Below are 12,848 nucleotides of genomic sequence, written 5' to 3'. Positions count from 1 at the left end.
ATACGTACTAGCCTGCTAGCTGGGCGGGCCTGCGCTCTGAACGTCACTCCACACGTGGACAGTATATGTGAAGGGGATGTTCGCAGTTGCCTTAGCAATCATGTTCGCAGTTGCCATGGCAGTGAGTACAGGTGACATGTCATGTTTGTGTTCTCTCTGAGTCATTATATTGAGCTAAAAAAATTATGCAACAAGTTCTGTGTTACAGATTACATAAATTCTGTATACAGTATTTTATACCAAGGAGTGAACAGGGGTGCAGCTAGGCCCAGGTAAACCAAGCGGTAGCTTGGGACCTCACCCACAGCAGGGGTCTCCCATGCTGCCAGAGCTGCCCTGCCTGTGTCTTGTATGGACCTCACTGCCTCCCTGTCACTCACACACAGAGCTCAGATCAGAGGCAATGTGAACAGAGGGGAGAGCGGCGCAGTGACCACAAAGTACACTTCAGATGCGGAAGTAAGGTCACTGCTCATTTCTTGCATTAGAAGTGTGCCACATGGTTACTGTGTGCTGCTCTCATCGGGCTGCCACCGGTCTGTAGGTCTGCAAGTGTTGGGGATGGGGAGGCAGCGAGAAGCTACATATCCCTACTGACATCAATACCCTATAAGGGAAAAAGGGAGGCACCATTGGCCACCTAAACTGGGGGACACACCTTGGCTACCTATACTGGGAGTGCTGCCTATACTGGGGGGGTTGCATCTTTCTTCTACCTACCTATACTGGATGGATAACTTTGTGTGTGTGGTGGGGGGGATAGATAAAAGTTTTGCTTACTTGTTGTTGTTGTTGTTGTTATTGTTATTGTTATTATTATTATAAGAGAAAGGGCCTATGTTTGGAGCGGGGCATAGTGTTGCTTCTGGCTACAGAAACCTTAGCAGCACCCCTAGGAGTGAACAGGGGTTTGCTTCTCCATATTTTCAGTGTTTTACAGCACCTGGTTAATGCATTAGGTGTGGATAAGGATAACGCTGCAAGCTCCTCTTCTGCTAGAAATGTGCTGTCGTGCTTACATCTGCACATACTAATGCTAATGATAATAGAATGACTGAAACTGCTAGGGAAGTTTCTTGTAAGCAGTGGAGTTTCACGTTTGTGAAGGGGAAATTCTGCTTGCGTTATAGAATTGCCATAAGCACAGACTGATTCCATAGAAGTCATTTTTCAGCTCGCTAAGATTTTTTTCAAAGCTGACATTAAAGGGAACCTAAACTGAGAAGCATGTAGATTTTTCCTTTTTAAAATACTACCAATTGCCTGACTCTCCTGCTGATCCTGTATCTTTATACTTTTAGCCACAGCTCCTCAACAAGCATGCAGATCAGGTGCTCTGACTAAAGTCAGACTGGATTAGCTGCAAGTTTGTTTCAGGTGTGTGATTCAGCTACTACTGCAGCCAAAGTGATCAGTAAGACTGACAAGTAACTGGTATTTTTTAAAAGGAAATCCATATACCTCTCAGTTAAGCTGGCATTGCGCTTCCTTGCAACCATGGCAACAATACTCTGGAGTACAGGTTGTCCTGCATGATTAGCTGCATACAGTGGGAGTCATTGTTGCTTATTTTACATCCCCTTTCCTAATCCACTGATCGTTATAAAATTTTGTCACTTTTCTCTTCCAGCTCTCTTATGGCTCATACTCACGGGCTACAATTGTCGCCGCAACATGCGGCGCGCGATTGTTGCGGCGACAGGTCGCCCGTGAGTATGCGGCGTTGCCCGGGCGCGCACCCCGAACTGTCGCCCGTCGCTGATGTCGCCAGGCGATTGGCGCGGTCAATCGCCTGGCGACAGTCGCCGCCGCAACTGTCGCTAGTCCGCGTGAGTACGCGGACTAGCGACAGCAACATAATTGTAAATAGACGGCCCTTCCGGCGGGGGGAGGGACAACAGCGACAGCTTCCGCCGCATCAGTTGCCAGGTCCCTCCGCCGTGTGTATGCGGAGGGACCTGGCGACGAGCTGTCGCCGGCATGTCGCGCGCACGCTCCCGTGTGCTAGCGACATGCCAAAAAGTTGCCCATGAGTATGGGCCATTAAGGTCCATACACACGCTAGATTAAAGTTGCCACAGACAAATGACTTTACCCCTGACAAGAGAAATGAGGAGTCTTTCAGACTACATTGAGAACACACCAATATACCAAATGAATAAGGCATTTAAATACTGTGCTCGGAAGCAACATTTTGCATGGCATGCTGTAGAACAATGTTGTTTGAAGTACATTGTACACACCTGACCAACTGCACGATACCTACCCAACAGTCACCTGAGTTGATCCACCAGTCTGTTTAGATAAAATGCCCACTATCGGTCGATCATCACTGTAGTTTGGATACATTTTTCACAATGAATTGTCTCCTGATACAGTGAAATTTTTATAGCATGTGTATATTTAGAAACACGGCTGCAGTGTGTTATATACACATAAAACAAAGAAAGCAAGCTAACATGCTTTCTGTTAATCCTGGCAATATTCTGAGCTGATAAAAAATGGGCTGTTTGATCTATATAACCAGCCTCACTCCCCCCACCCCCTTAGGCATAGGCATTATAGACTGAGATCCCGTCTATAAAAGACGTTTGGTTAATTACTGGATATAGTAGAATGTAACGCTTGTGGCACTTATTGTTCTGTATGATGTTGTTGTGTTGGGAGATGCTGCCAGTGAGGATTCACCTGTTGAGTGATACCAGAGACGCTTTATAGTGTATTGTGATGTACAGGAAGGGAAAGCGTCCACAGGGAGCAGGTGAAAGTTAATCATGTCTCTGTTGTTTGTAGATGAGGCATGTTTTATGCCAACCCTCCTGTAGTGGCCCAGCAGGAGGCTGCCAGGTTTTCTTGTTCTGCTGATCTCTCTAATGATCAGGTGACACCAGATGGTCCTTTTGTCTTTATTCTGGCATCTTCTTGTTGGCAGTTTATTTTTCATTGACCTGAGTGAGTCACAGTTCTGGACCAGTGGTCACTGTGCTTCTTCATGCATAATCCATAGCACTAGATCCAACTATGATGTCAGTTTTCCCCTATGGCATCAGGGCTTCCTTCATCTCTAGGTACTCTTCTGACATCAGCTATTCCACAAGCAGAGGTGCATCCTGGGTTGTGTGTGTTTTTCAGCTAATAAAACAAGGCTAATGTTGAACACTACTTACAGCACTATTAGGAACTCTTTTAAGATGTTAATTAGACAACGTTGACTTGTTTTATGATGGCATTTAAGTAGTGTGATCTACTAGTCTGTAGGCTCCTGTGGGCCGGGCCCCTCTCTCCTAACCTTTTTTTGTACACCTGCATTTACTTGATTGTCCCATGTATAATGTATACTGTTAGTACATAGCGCATTATAAGGGGATTTTGGGTGTTTGATCCTGGTTTATGTCTGTGTGTATGTAGCCTGGGTAGATCATTTGTTCCTTTGCACCTTTTGTGCTAGTGAGTAATAACCGCATCATGGCTCATCCTCTCTATCCTGCAACCTCTGGGCAAGAGAATGCACCGATCAGCCAACACATTAAATCCATCTGTCTAATCTTGTGTAGGTCCCCCAAAACAGCTGTGAGGCATGGCATTAGTCTGCAACACCTCTGAAGAGTGTACATTTGTTTTTGACAAACTGATTTTTTGGCATGAGTAGTGCCGATACTCTGAATATCAGTAGCGCAAAGTTACCAATATTCTTGTTGGGATAGTGTCCTGTTTTTTATTTTTCCTGACTGTGTAATACTAACCTAACCATACCCTATCCTCTAGCACTAATCCTCCTTCCGATATTCTTAAAGGATACCACAACTGAAATGTGACATAATGAGATAGACATGTGTATGTACAGTGCCTAGCACACAGATAACTATGCTGTGTTCCTTTTTTTATTTCTCTGCCTGAAAGAGTTAAATATCAGGTATGTAAGTGGCTGACTCAGTCCTGACTCAGACAGGAAGTGACTACAGTGTGACCCTCACTGATAAGACATTCCAACTATAAAACACTTTCCTAGCAGAAAATGGCTTCTGAGAGCAAGAAAGAGGTAAAAAAGGGGAATTTCTTATCAGTGAGGGTCACACTGTAGTCACTTCCTGTCTGAGTCAGGACTGAGTCAGCCACTTACATACCTGATATTTAACTCTTTCAGGCAGAGAAAGAAAAAAAGGAACACAGCATAGTTATCTGTGTGCTAGGCACTGTACATACACATGTCTATCTCATTATGTCACATTTCAGTTGTGGTATCCTTTAACACTAAACTTCCTACTGCTACACCTAATTGTAACCGAACTGAAGTCTTCTGCTGGACTGCCACTACATTCTTGCCAGTCAACACATCAATCGTAATGCTTCGGTTATCTTATCGCTGTGCCAAAAAAACCTCCTCGGTGCCCCATAGCCTCAGTTAACAGCGCTGCGCCACCATGATTATGTTAAACGATGTTCCCCGATGTCAGGTAACCTCGTTGCAAATATCGCCTCGTGGATACGAGGCTTAAGTTGTAAGGTAGAGCTTCTTTTCATTTTTCACAAAATCATTTTTAAATTTTCTCAACTGAAGAGGAGTCCTTTAACAGGAAAAGAAGGTATTTAAATCACATTATTGTTTATCACTTTGTGGGGTGTGGGTACTAGACGATTTTTTAATTATATTTTGTATTTACTTCTGGAGTTTATCTTTAAACAAAATTTAAAACCAGTATAGTTAACAGCCTGGATAGTTGTAATCCCACTATATATGCAATTACTACCTTAACACAATTTGCTGCTTATGCAAGTACACTTGGCTGGTTTCAGTTTCCAGTAGTGAAACTCACTAACCTGACCACTGCAGACTCTCTGTCCATTTACATGTAGACAATAGACCTTCTCACATTGTGGAATGATTTATCTCATGTACATTGAAACTGTCTTCAATCATGGCTGGGACCCACGAGCAATTGCAGATAGTAAATGTTATGCTTTTGGGATTGTGGTACAAAAAGAACACCATGATTTTCACTGTATGAAGGGATGCAATTCCCCCCCCCCCCCCCCCCCCCCACACACACACACACACACACACACACACACATTTCTTCAAATGTAGTAGTTTCAAGAATGCTGCTGATTGATCACTAATCACAAGCACTGGTGATTAGCGTAGTCTAATCACCCTCATAGGGTCCCACTGTTGTAGCACTTTGCCAATCGCCAAGTGAAAGAAAAGCACTCCTAGGCAGGGCCGGATTTGTACTTTTTACCGCCCAAGGCCAACGATACTGGCTGTATGGTTGTGCCACAATGAGAATTCTCCTTACTTTCCATCATTGGATGTCACAGACAATAACTATTTTAGTAATATGTGTATAGATTATAAATTATGTTTTCCTTAAGAACTTTTATGTTATGATTGCCATCTCGTTAAGGATGGAACCATTGTGTCACCATGAGAGTTAGGTTTATGTGTACCTGCAGAAAAGAGCTTATAGGTCTTGCAGGGACGAAACAAGTACAGGATAGAGAGTTCAAAGGTTAACTCTGTCTTTGTATATAGGGATGGCTGCATAGAACAGCTTTACTGCCCCTCACTGAGCCGCCCCTAAATTTCTGGTGCCCTAGGCCATGGCCTATGTGGCCTTGCCAGAAATCCGGCCCTGCTCCTAGGGGGTCTAGCCCTAAAGCTAAGTACACACGCACCAGATGATCCGCGGCAGAGAATCTAGAATACAGGTCTCCCCCATGTCTCATCAAGATTTTGGCTTGCTTGATCTTCAGCGATAACCGTGTCAGGCCTGTGCTGAAGCCCATTGTTCCCCCTCCTGACCATGCCCACTGGAACTCGCTCCGTGGTGTGCAACACCGTTGTCCCTCATCCTCCACTTCCCCCTCCTCCATAGCAAGTGAACACAAACACCTGCTAAAAAGTTCATTTAAACTCACAGAAGCTTAAAATCCTGTTTGTAATGCAATTTGGCACATTTTAGCAGAAGTACAATTCTCCTTTGACTTTCATTAGATGAGCAGCGAACACGTTTTTGCAGATTCACAATTCGCATGCGAATATTAATAATTATAAATCCTGCTTTAGGGTTCTTTGTTCACCAGCCTAAAAGAATGGTCCTTCAAACCTCTGCCAAATGCTGGCATATTGATTTCTCGATATCGGGAACCCTGTGTGGTAAGAAATCAGTTTACCAGCTACCGTATGTCATTACGAGAACCAGATCTCAATGACTGGTTACAGCAGAAGAGGCTAGACTGTGCATTGAAGAAATAAAATCTGTCAGTAAAATATTTCTGAGCATAGTGGTGCCTGTAAAGAGGAATACAATGCTTTCTCTCTACTGTCTTCCTCTGACCACTATCCCCTTTGTGTAAGACCAGGTTCTGCAAGTCCAGCAACCACTCCCGTTTACACTGAAACTGGGGAGGAGGGAGAAGCCCAGGGTGGATGCTGAATAAATCTGAGCTTTAGACAGGATCACATAAATCCATTTGCAAACAGGACAGTAGCCCACAAAGCCTTGCCTACAATGGACATGACCTTTCTACTCTCCTGAGGCTTGAGAATTATTTTCCTTGAACAATATTTGTTATTAGTGGATTGGTAAAGACTTTTAAATCCTGATTTTCTTGCAAAGTTTTCCGGAGATCTTTGTAGCTTCTAGCGGGACGGGTCAATCCCAGAGAAGTTTAACAGAATCATAAAACAGGTGACTCGCCCTCACCAAATATCCCAGGAATCTCTGCTGAGCAAGGTACGTACTCTCTAGCCAGGCTTCTGTAATGCATGTTTCCAGTTACAGGTTTCAGTGCTTCTTCCTGTCTAATACCTCAAACATGTCTATCAACAACGCACTATTTTTTTATACTACTGAAAGGATCTTCACCGCTTGTGTTTTTAAGATGTTTTATAGAAATTGACCTTTGCTAGTCTGTAGGAGTATAATCTTAGCTAGTTGTAGTCTACATTTTTATTATTTAAGCCTAAAAGGCAATTTTTGATCATGCTTTTAAGTGCATGCTGGGACTTGTAATTCTTCACAGGCTAAAGGTGCATACGCACATCTAATTTTGATTGGCCAATCACTGACCAATTTTACAACCTACATGTAGGATGAGGGCCAACAGACTTGGAATACTATAAACAGAGTTTATAGTATTCTATGTGTAGTTAAAAGGAACCTGAGGTGTGAGAATTACGGAGGCTGCCATATTTATTTTAAACAATACCAGATGCCTGGCAGTCCTGCTGATCTGTCTAGTCGGTAGGGTCTGAATCACACACCTGAAACAATCACGCAGCTAATCTTGTCAGGTTTGTCATAGACATCGCATCTACATGCTTGTTCAGGGTCTGTGGCTTGAAGTATTAGAGGCAGAGGACAGTCAGGCAATGAAATAAACATGTCAGCCTCCTTACCCTCCCACCTCGTGTTCCCTTTTTAATCTCTTATACTACAGGGAAGTTGAAAAATTTCCAATCAAAATTGGATATATATATACCAGGCTTAAGAAGCAACGTATTGGTATATTGTTAGTTAGATATACATGTACTGTACAGACTCTTGTGATTGCAATATATATATGGTTAGGTAATACCTGGTTAGATAGGGCTGCATTATTGTTAATAACATTACTAGCTCTGCAGGGCATTTTAGGGAGGGCTGGTAAAGGGCAAACTAAAAGCAATATAGAAGTATTTTATCGTTATAAAGCATTATGGATAGGTTGCATTTACACACTGCTGGAGTGCAATTCCAATAAGTGTATGTGCAAAGTTCCTGAAATATTACTCACACCAGGGCATACTTTATAAACACTGGCTTTCATCTGTATAGGTGCTCAATTCTTGAAGTGCCCCCACCATCCCAACGATAGAGCTGTGATCATTACCAGCAACGCTGACTGATTGTGTGTCTGTTAAGTGAACTTCACCCTTTCAACTGGATAGGTTTCTGCTCTGTCTGATTTGGAATTGCTATGCTGCCTAATTTCAATGTAGGGTTTTGCAACCAAATGATTCTATATACTCTCCTGGAACATGCCTTATTCCTAAACAAACACCTGGTACACAGAAGCCAATATTCACTTCTAATACAGCAGATGATTAGATTGTCAGAGAATCTGTATTGAATTCTACTGCAGACCAATCAGAAGCAACTGATCATTAAATGTTTGGTTGTTAAGTGGTCAGATATTCCAGTAAATATAGATTGATTCACATATCGTGCTGCATGTGCGGAGCATCAACAGACACATGTGACAGGAACAGGAAGTTGCTCAGAAAGATCATAAAGAAGGGCATTGTTCACATGTCTACAAAAACAAATGACTTGCTGTTGTCTACTGTTAGTTACTTTCCCAGTAATTTTATAAGGAATGATGTGGACTGTGTGAGTCAGGTACAAAACACATTTGCCACGTGCCCTAAACATAATTAATAGAGATTCCCAGTGGCTGACAAATGTGAGCTGTTTGGTATGTACAAAGGAATTCTTTGAAGAGGCTCTTTCTACTTAAAACAAGTAGTCTGGATGGGTTCTCAGTGTTCTTTCCTAAGAATACTTGGACAGTTGGATTGTTTGTTGTATGATCGATGACTGTAGACTTGGCGCTCCTGCTTATAATGGTCTTTCATCCAACAACGTGCTTGTTCTCACTGTTGTGAAGGTTCAGCCAGTGAGCAAACTGATATTTGACTACTGGAATAATACTTTTTTGTTTGGTGTCATGTGGATCTAATAATCATCATACACTATTAAATCAAGTAAACAACTGATCTCTATCAGGTATGAGTTGTGTACCTGCTTGCCACCTTGCCCCACTCAGTAATAGATCTGATCTCAGTAGAGCTCTGTAACACGTTGATAGTGCTCAATCCAGCTGTTGTTAGATTTCTGAGATATTCCTCTTATCATCTCAGTCTCTGGGTAGGACTCAAGTAAATGCCTGTGCTTTCCCTTCCATGCCTAGCTCAGTATTGTGGCTTCTCTGTATAGCTTAGGCTCCCTAGTGCCAGGCTTGGAGTGTGCACCTGCTGGCTTTGGGGATTTCAATGTTGTAGCAAAAAGCAAGGAATGAAATGGGCATTTCCACATCACACCAGTACTATGCCATGTACAGCGAGTCAAGACACAACAAGGGGGGTATTTATTGGTACTTTCTGCCACTGATCACTTCCAGGGTATCCAGGCTGAGTATCTAGATAAAAGAGCAAGTTTATAATGAACCTGCAGAACCGAGGCTGTACAGGCACATCGCTAGCCTTCAGCCTAGGGACTTGTTCTGTTGCTTTTGCAGGGGAGGAGAGCCAATAGAGCGGTACATGGGAGCATCAAAGAGCGAGCGGGGTGAGTGTAGAAAACAACTCCCAGTGGTCGGCCAAGTCAATCTGCCAGGAAGATTGCTTGCTGATGTGTCGAGGAGGATGCTGTACACACACTAGATTCTCAGCAGAGGTGGTGCTTATCGGCCACCTTGGCCAAGTTTAATCTAGCGTGTGTACAAACCCTTCCCTGCGCTATTAAAAAATAAAAAAAAATAAAATTAATTTTTGTTTGGCTTCAACCTTGTGTACAGAAAAGCTCTCTATGTACCAGCCCCTTCAAAGTAGAAAAAATATTGTATTTTATGTTTGGATCTCAGGAGAAACAGTCAGAACCCCTGTCAGGCTTTTATTGCCGTCTAATTTATAGGTAGATTTTCCATGACTTCCTGTCCCAGTGAATGGGTATGGTGGTAGCTCTCAAGTGGGGGCACAAAGCAATTAATACTGTACACTTTTTATTGTAACTTAGGGAAGTTTTAGTACATGGAATTTTTGTTTCTGACTGTCCATTGATAATCTGTTCTTCCAATGACAGTGACATGGATTACAGCAAGTGAGGGGAGTTTCACAAATAAGGACACGGCAATGGAAACGTTTTCACCTTTTACCCACTCTATACTAACCTAAATTTAAAAAGTCTCCCACTTTGTCAGTATTTTCACTTACATATGTTGACACTGGATGTTCCATCTGTGTACAGCAGTGGTCCTCAAACTAAGGCCTGTGGGCCGAATGTGGCCCCCTGAGGCTTTTTTACTGGCCCCCCACACTCAAAATGTATTACTTTTAGATGCGATCAGCTACATCTTTAAATATTGGTGGTCCACATATAGAATAGCAGTGCTGACACCACCCATGCACATGGAAGCCAGAAAGCAGTAATTTGCTGGTTTCCAATCAAATTCAACATCAGGTGACACTGCTGTCCAATTGGAGTGCAGCTTGTCACCTGGGTATGCTTCACTGTCTGGCCCGCAAAGACTTCTACATCATCTTATGTATGCTCCGGCCCCCCAGCAGTCTGAAGTATGTTGACCTGGCCCTCGGCCGAAAACATTTGAGGTTTCCTGGTGTCCAGTCTTGTAGTATGACCAACAGATGGCGTCTTTCATACAGAAATTGTGTAGAAGCTGGAAAATAAAGATTTCCAAACTCGGGTAGAAACAAATTGCTCAGCATTCCCTCCTTGTGAATGTCCATGCCTTCATATCCATATCATATGATAATTTGTTTCATGAGTCATGAAGATAATAATAGATCAGCAGAGCAGACTGCTTACTCTAGCCATCCACACAGGTTTGGATCTTGCCACATCAGTGTTTTTATCTTTACGGTGACATCACAAGATCCATTAACATTTAACTAGCATTCTTCACATTGTTTTGGTCATTTGCTAATGACACCAGTAATAATTTGGTGATGCTAAAGACTGCACATTAATTTATTACTAATGCTTCCAGGACTGGCTGGACAGAATAAAAAAAATGATTAGGCAGATGACAATGTCAGATGCCACTTGTTCCGCTTTTAATGCTAGCAGACAGTTGGTGAATCTCTACATAGAAAACCTCACTGCCTTTCGTGTGCCATTTGTGTGACAGGTGGTTATTAAGTATAGAGTGTATTCGCAAAAGTACATTAAACTTTACAAGCGCAGGCAGCATATATTTCTTTCATAATGTACATTACTGGCTGACTAACATGGACCAAGTCAGGTGGGTAACCTATTAGCTGTGTGTGTGTGTACAACATGAGTTGCCTGTTTGACTCCTGGTAAACTTAGTTAGCCTGGTAAACGTTAGTATTGTGAATATAACCCTATGTGCCTCGTGAAGCATATCTCATGCTGGGAATATACGGTTCATTTTTTTAGGTTATTAGATGGTTCGATAGATAATTTCTGACCTGTCCGATCTCCCTTTCGATTCTTTTGCCGCTCGATTTCTGATAGAAGTGAATAGAAAAAGATAAGAAAAACAAGCGGAAGATAAAAGAATCGACTGCAGAATCGAACAGCAAAAACGATCGAGAGCAGAAACACAGGGCAGAAATGAACCGTGTATTTCCAGCATCAGTCTTTCAGTGGCAGACAGAATTCTCTTATCACTCACTGCTAATTACACCAAGCATGATCAACAAGGGGAGACTCCACCCTTATCTATAGACGAGAGGACTGTCTCCTTTGCTTAATCCAGCCCTACCTGCAAGGATCATGGCAGGCTTGTGCTTATCTATAAGTATTTTAAGTATTAGTAAACATATTTTAGTTTAGCACAAACTTGTTTCAGATGATTACGTTTGGTTGGTCCAGATGCAAAGAGCTTGTGTAAAAAAACAAAAACAAACTGAAGGAAATTACTAAAATGTTTACAGGTTGCCCACCAATCATCTGTAGAAACAGCACATTAGATTGATAAATCATGTTATTAACCTTCTTCCACTGTTCTATCCATTGCTTATACACAGTCTTGTGTGAATAATGTTTAATGTTTGTAGAACATGCTAGGAACTCTGTGTGTATGTGCGTTGTTACATTGTGACGCACATGATGTATGATGTGGTGAAACACCTTATGCAAACACATGGGTTTAATTGCTGCATTCCTTGATTCCTGTAGTACTTCCTTTCCTGTGGATTTCCTATCATGACTCTAATCACTGAGGCATGCTGTGGTGTAGATTAATGTAGATATAAATATCTCCTAACTTGAGTTTCATGTTGCGTCTGGATTTTTTTGATTGACTCACCTGTGTATGTGTGTCTCCTCCCATTTCTGGATGTCTCAGCCTGATATCTTACTCCCTGACTCTTTCATTACTTTGCCTGGGATATTGTGGTTAAAATACAAATATCCATCAGCTACACTGAGTCCACTGCAGGCAGAACAGTCTGAGAACAGCAGTAGTGACTGTGTAGGTGATTATAAAATGCACATTTAATTATTAGCATAACTTATATAAGATCGTATGGATGAGTAGTGGAAAGAAAAAGTATGTTTTCCATGGCAAGTACTAGCCAGCAAGCAAACTGGGAATAATTTATTCCAGTCAGTCCATGTAAGTTTGTAGCCACAGTGAAATGTTCCCTTTTGTGTCATATACTAGGTCTGAGTGTTACGGAGTGTTAAGGTGCCCATACACTCGTCAGATTGGCAGCAGATAGATAAGAAATGCATCTGATGATCTATCTGATGCGTTTTTAGAACATTTTTTACCAGGATAGAATTCCAATAGATTTCAGTTTGAAATCTATTGAAATTCGATCTGATGGCATTTTTTTGCCATCAGATTTCCATTAAGGCCAATGCAAACTGATAAGCATTCTCATCAGATCGACCTAAATTTTCCACCCTGCAAGTTCGATGGAAATCCATCGAAATCGATCGAAATCGGCCGTCGATCGGTCGATTGGCCAACCGATTTGCAATCGATTGATCGATCGGGATCGATCGGTCGGCCAGAAAATCGGCTGAGTGTATGGGCTGCTTTAGTCATGCAGAAAAGTACCGCAATAAACTCTCCTTTCCACCTGCCCACTA

The 12,848-nt window shown here is 42.3% G+C and overlaps 1 protein-coding gene across 6 annotated transcripts in view; it reads left to right on the top strand.

Annotated features, from left to right (window-relative positions):
* Window positions 1-12,848, top strand: part of RASSF7 (Ras association domain family member 7) — a 102,327-nt gene that overhangs the window by 65,487 nt on the left and 23,992 nt on the right. The window contains exon 1 of one of the 6 annotated variants that reach the window (XM_068261663.1): window positions 6,480-6,737. The exons of the other annotated variants lie outside the window; for them this stretch is intronic. The gene's annotated coding sequence lies outside the window, so the exon portion shown is untranslated. Of the gene's footprint in view, window positions 1-6,479; window positions 6,738-12,848 lie in introns of those variants that run through there. 6 annotated transcript variants of the gene reach the window in all.

This window comes from Hyperolius riggenbachi, chromosome 11 (assembly GCF_040937935.1).
Source record: "Hyperolius riggenbachi isolate aHypRig1 chromosome 11, aHypRig1.pri, whole genome shotgun sequence".
Classification (NCBI taxonomy): Eukaryota; Metazoa; Chordata; class Amphibia; order Anura; family Hyperoliidae; genus Hyperolius; species Hyperolius riggenbachi.
The sequence above is the reverse complement of the archived record's forward strand: the minus strand, read 5'-3'. Positions and strand labels throughout refer to the sequence as shown.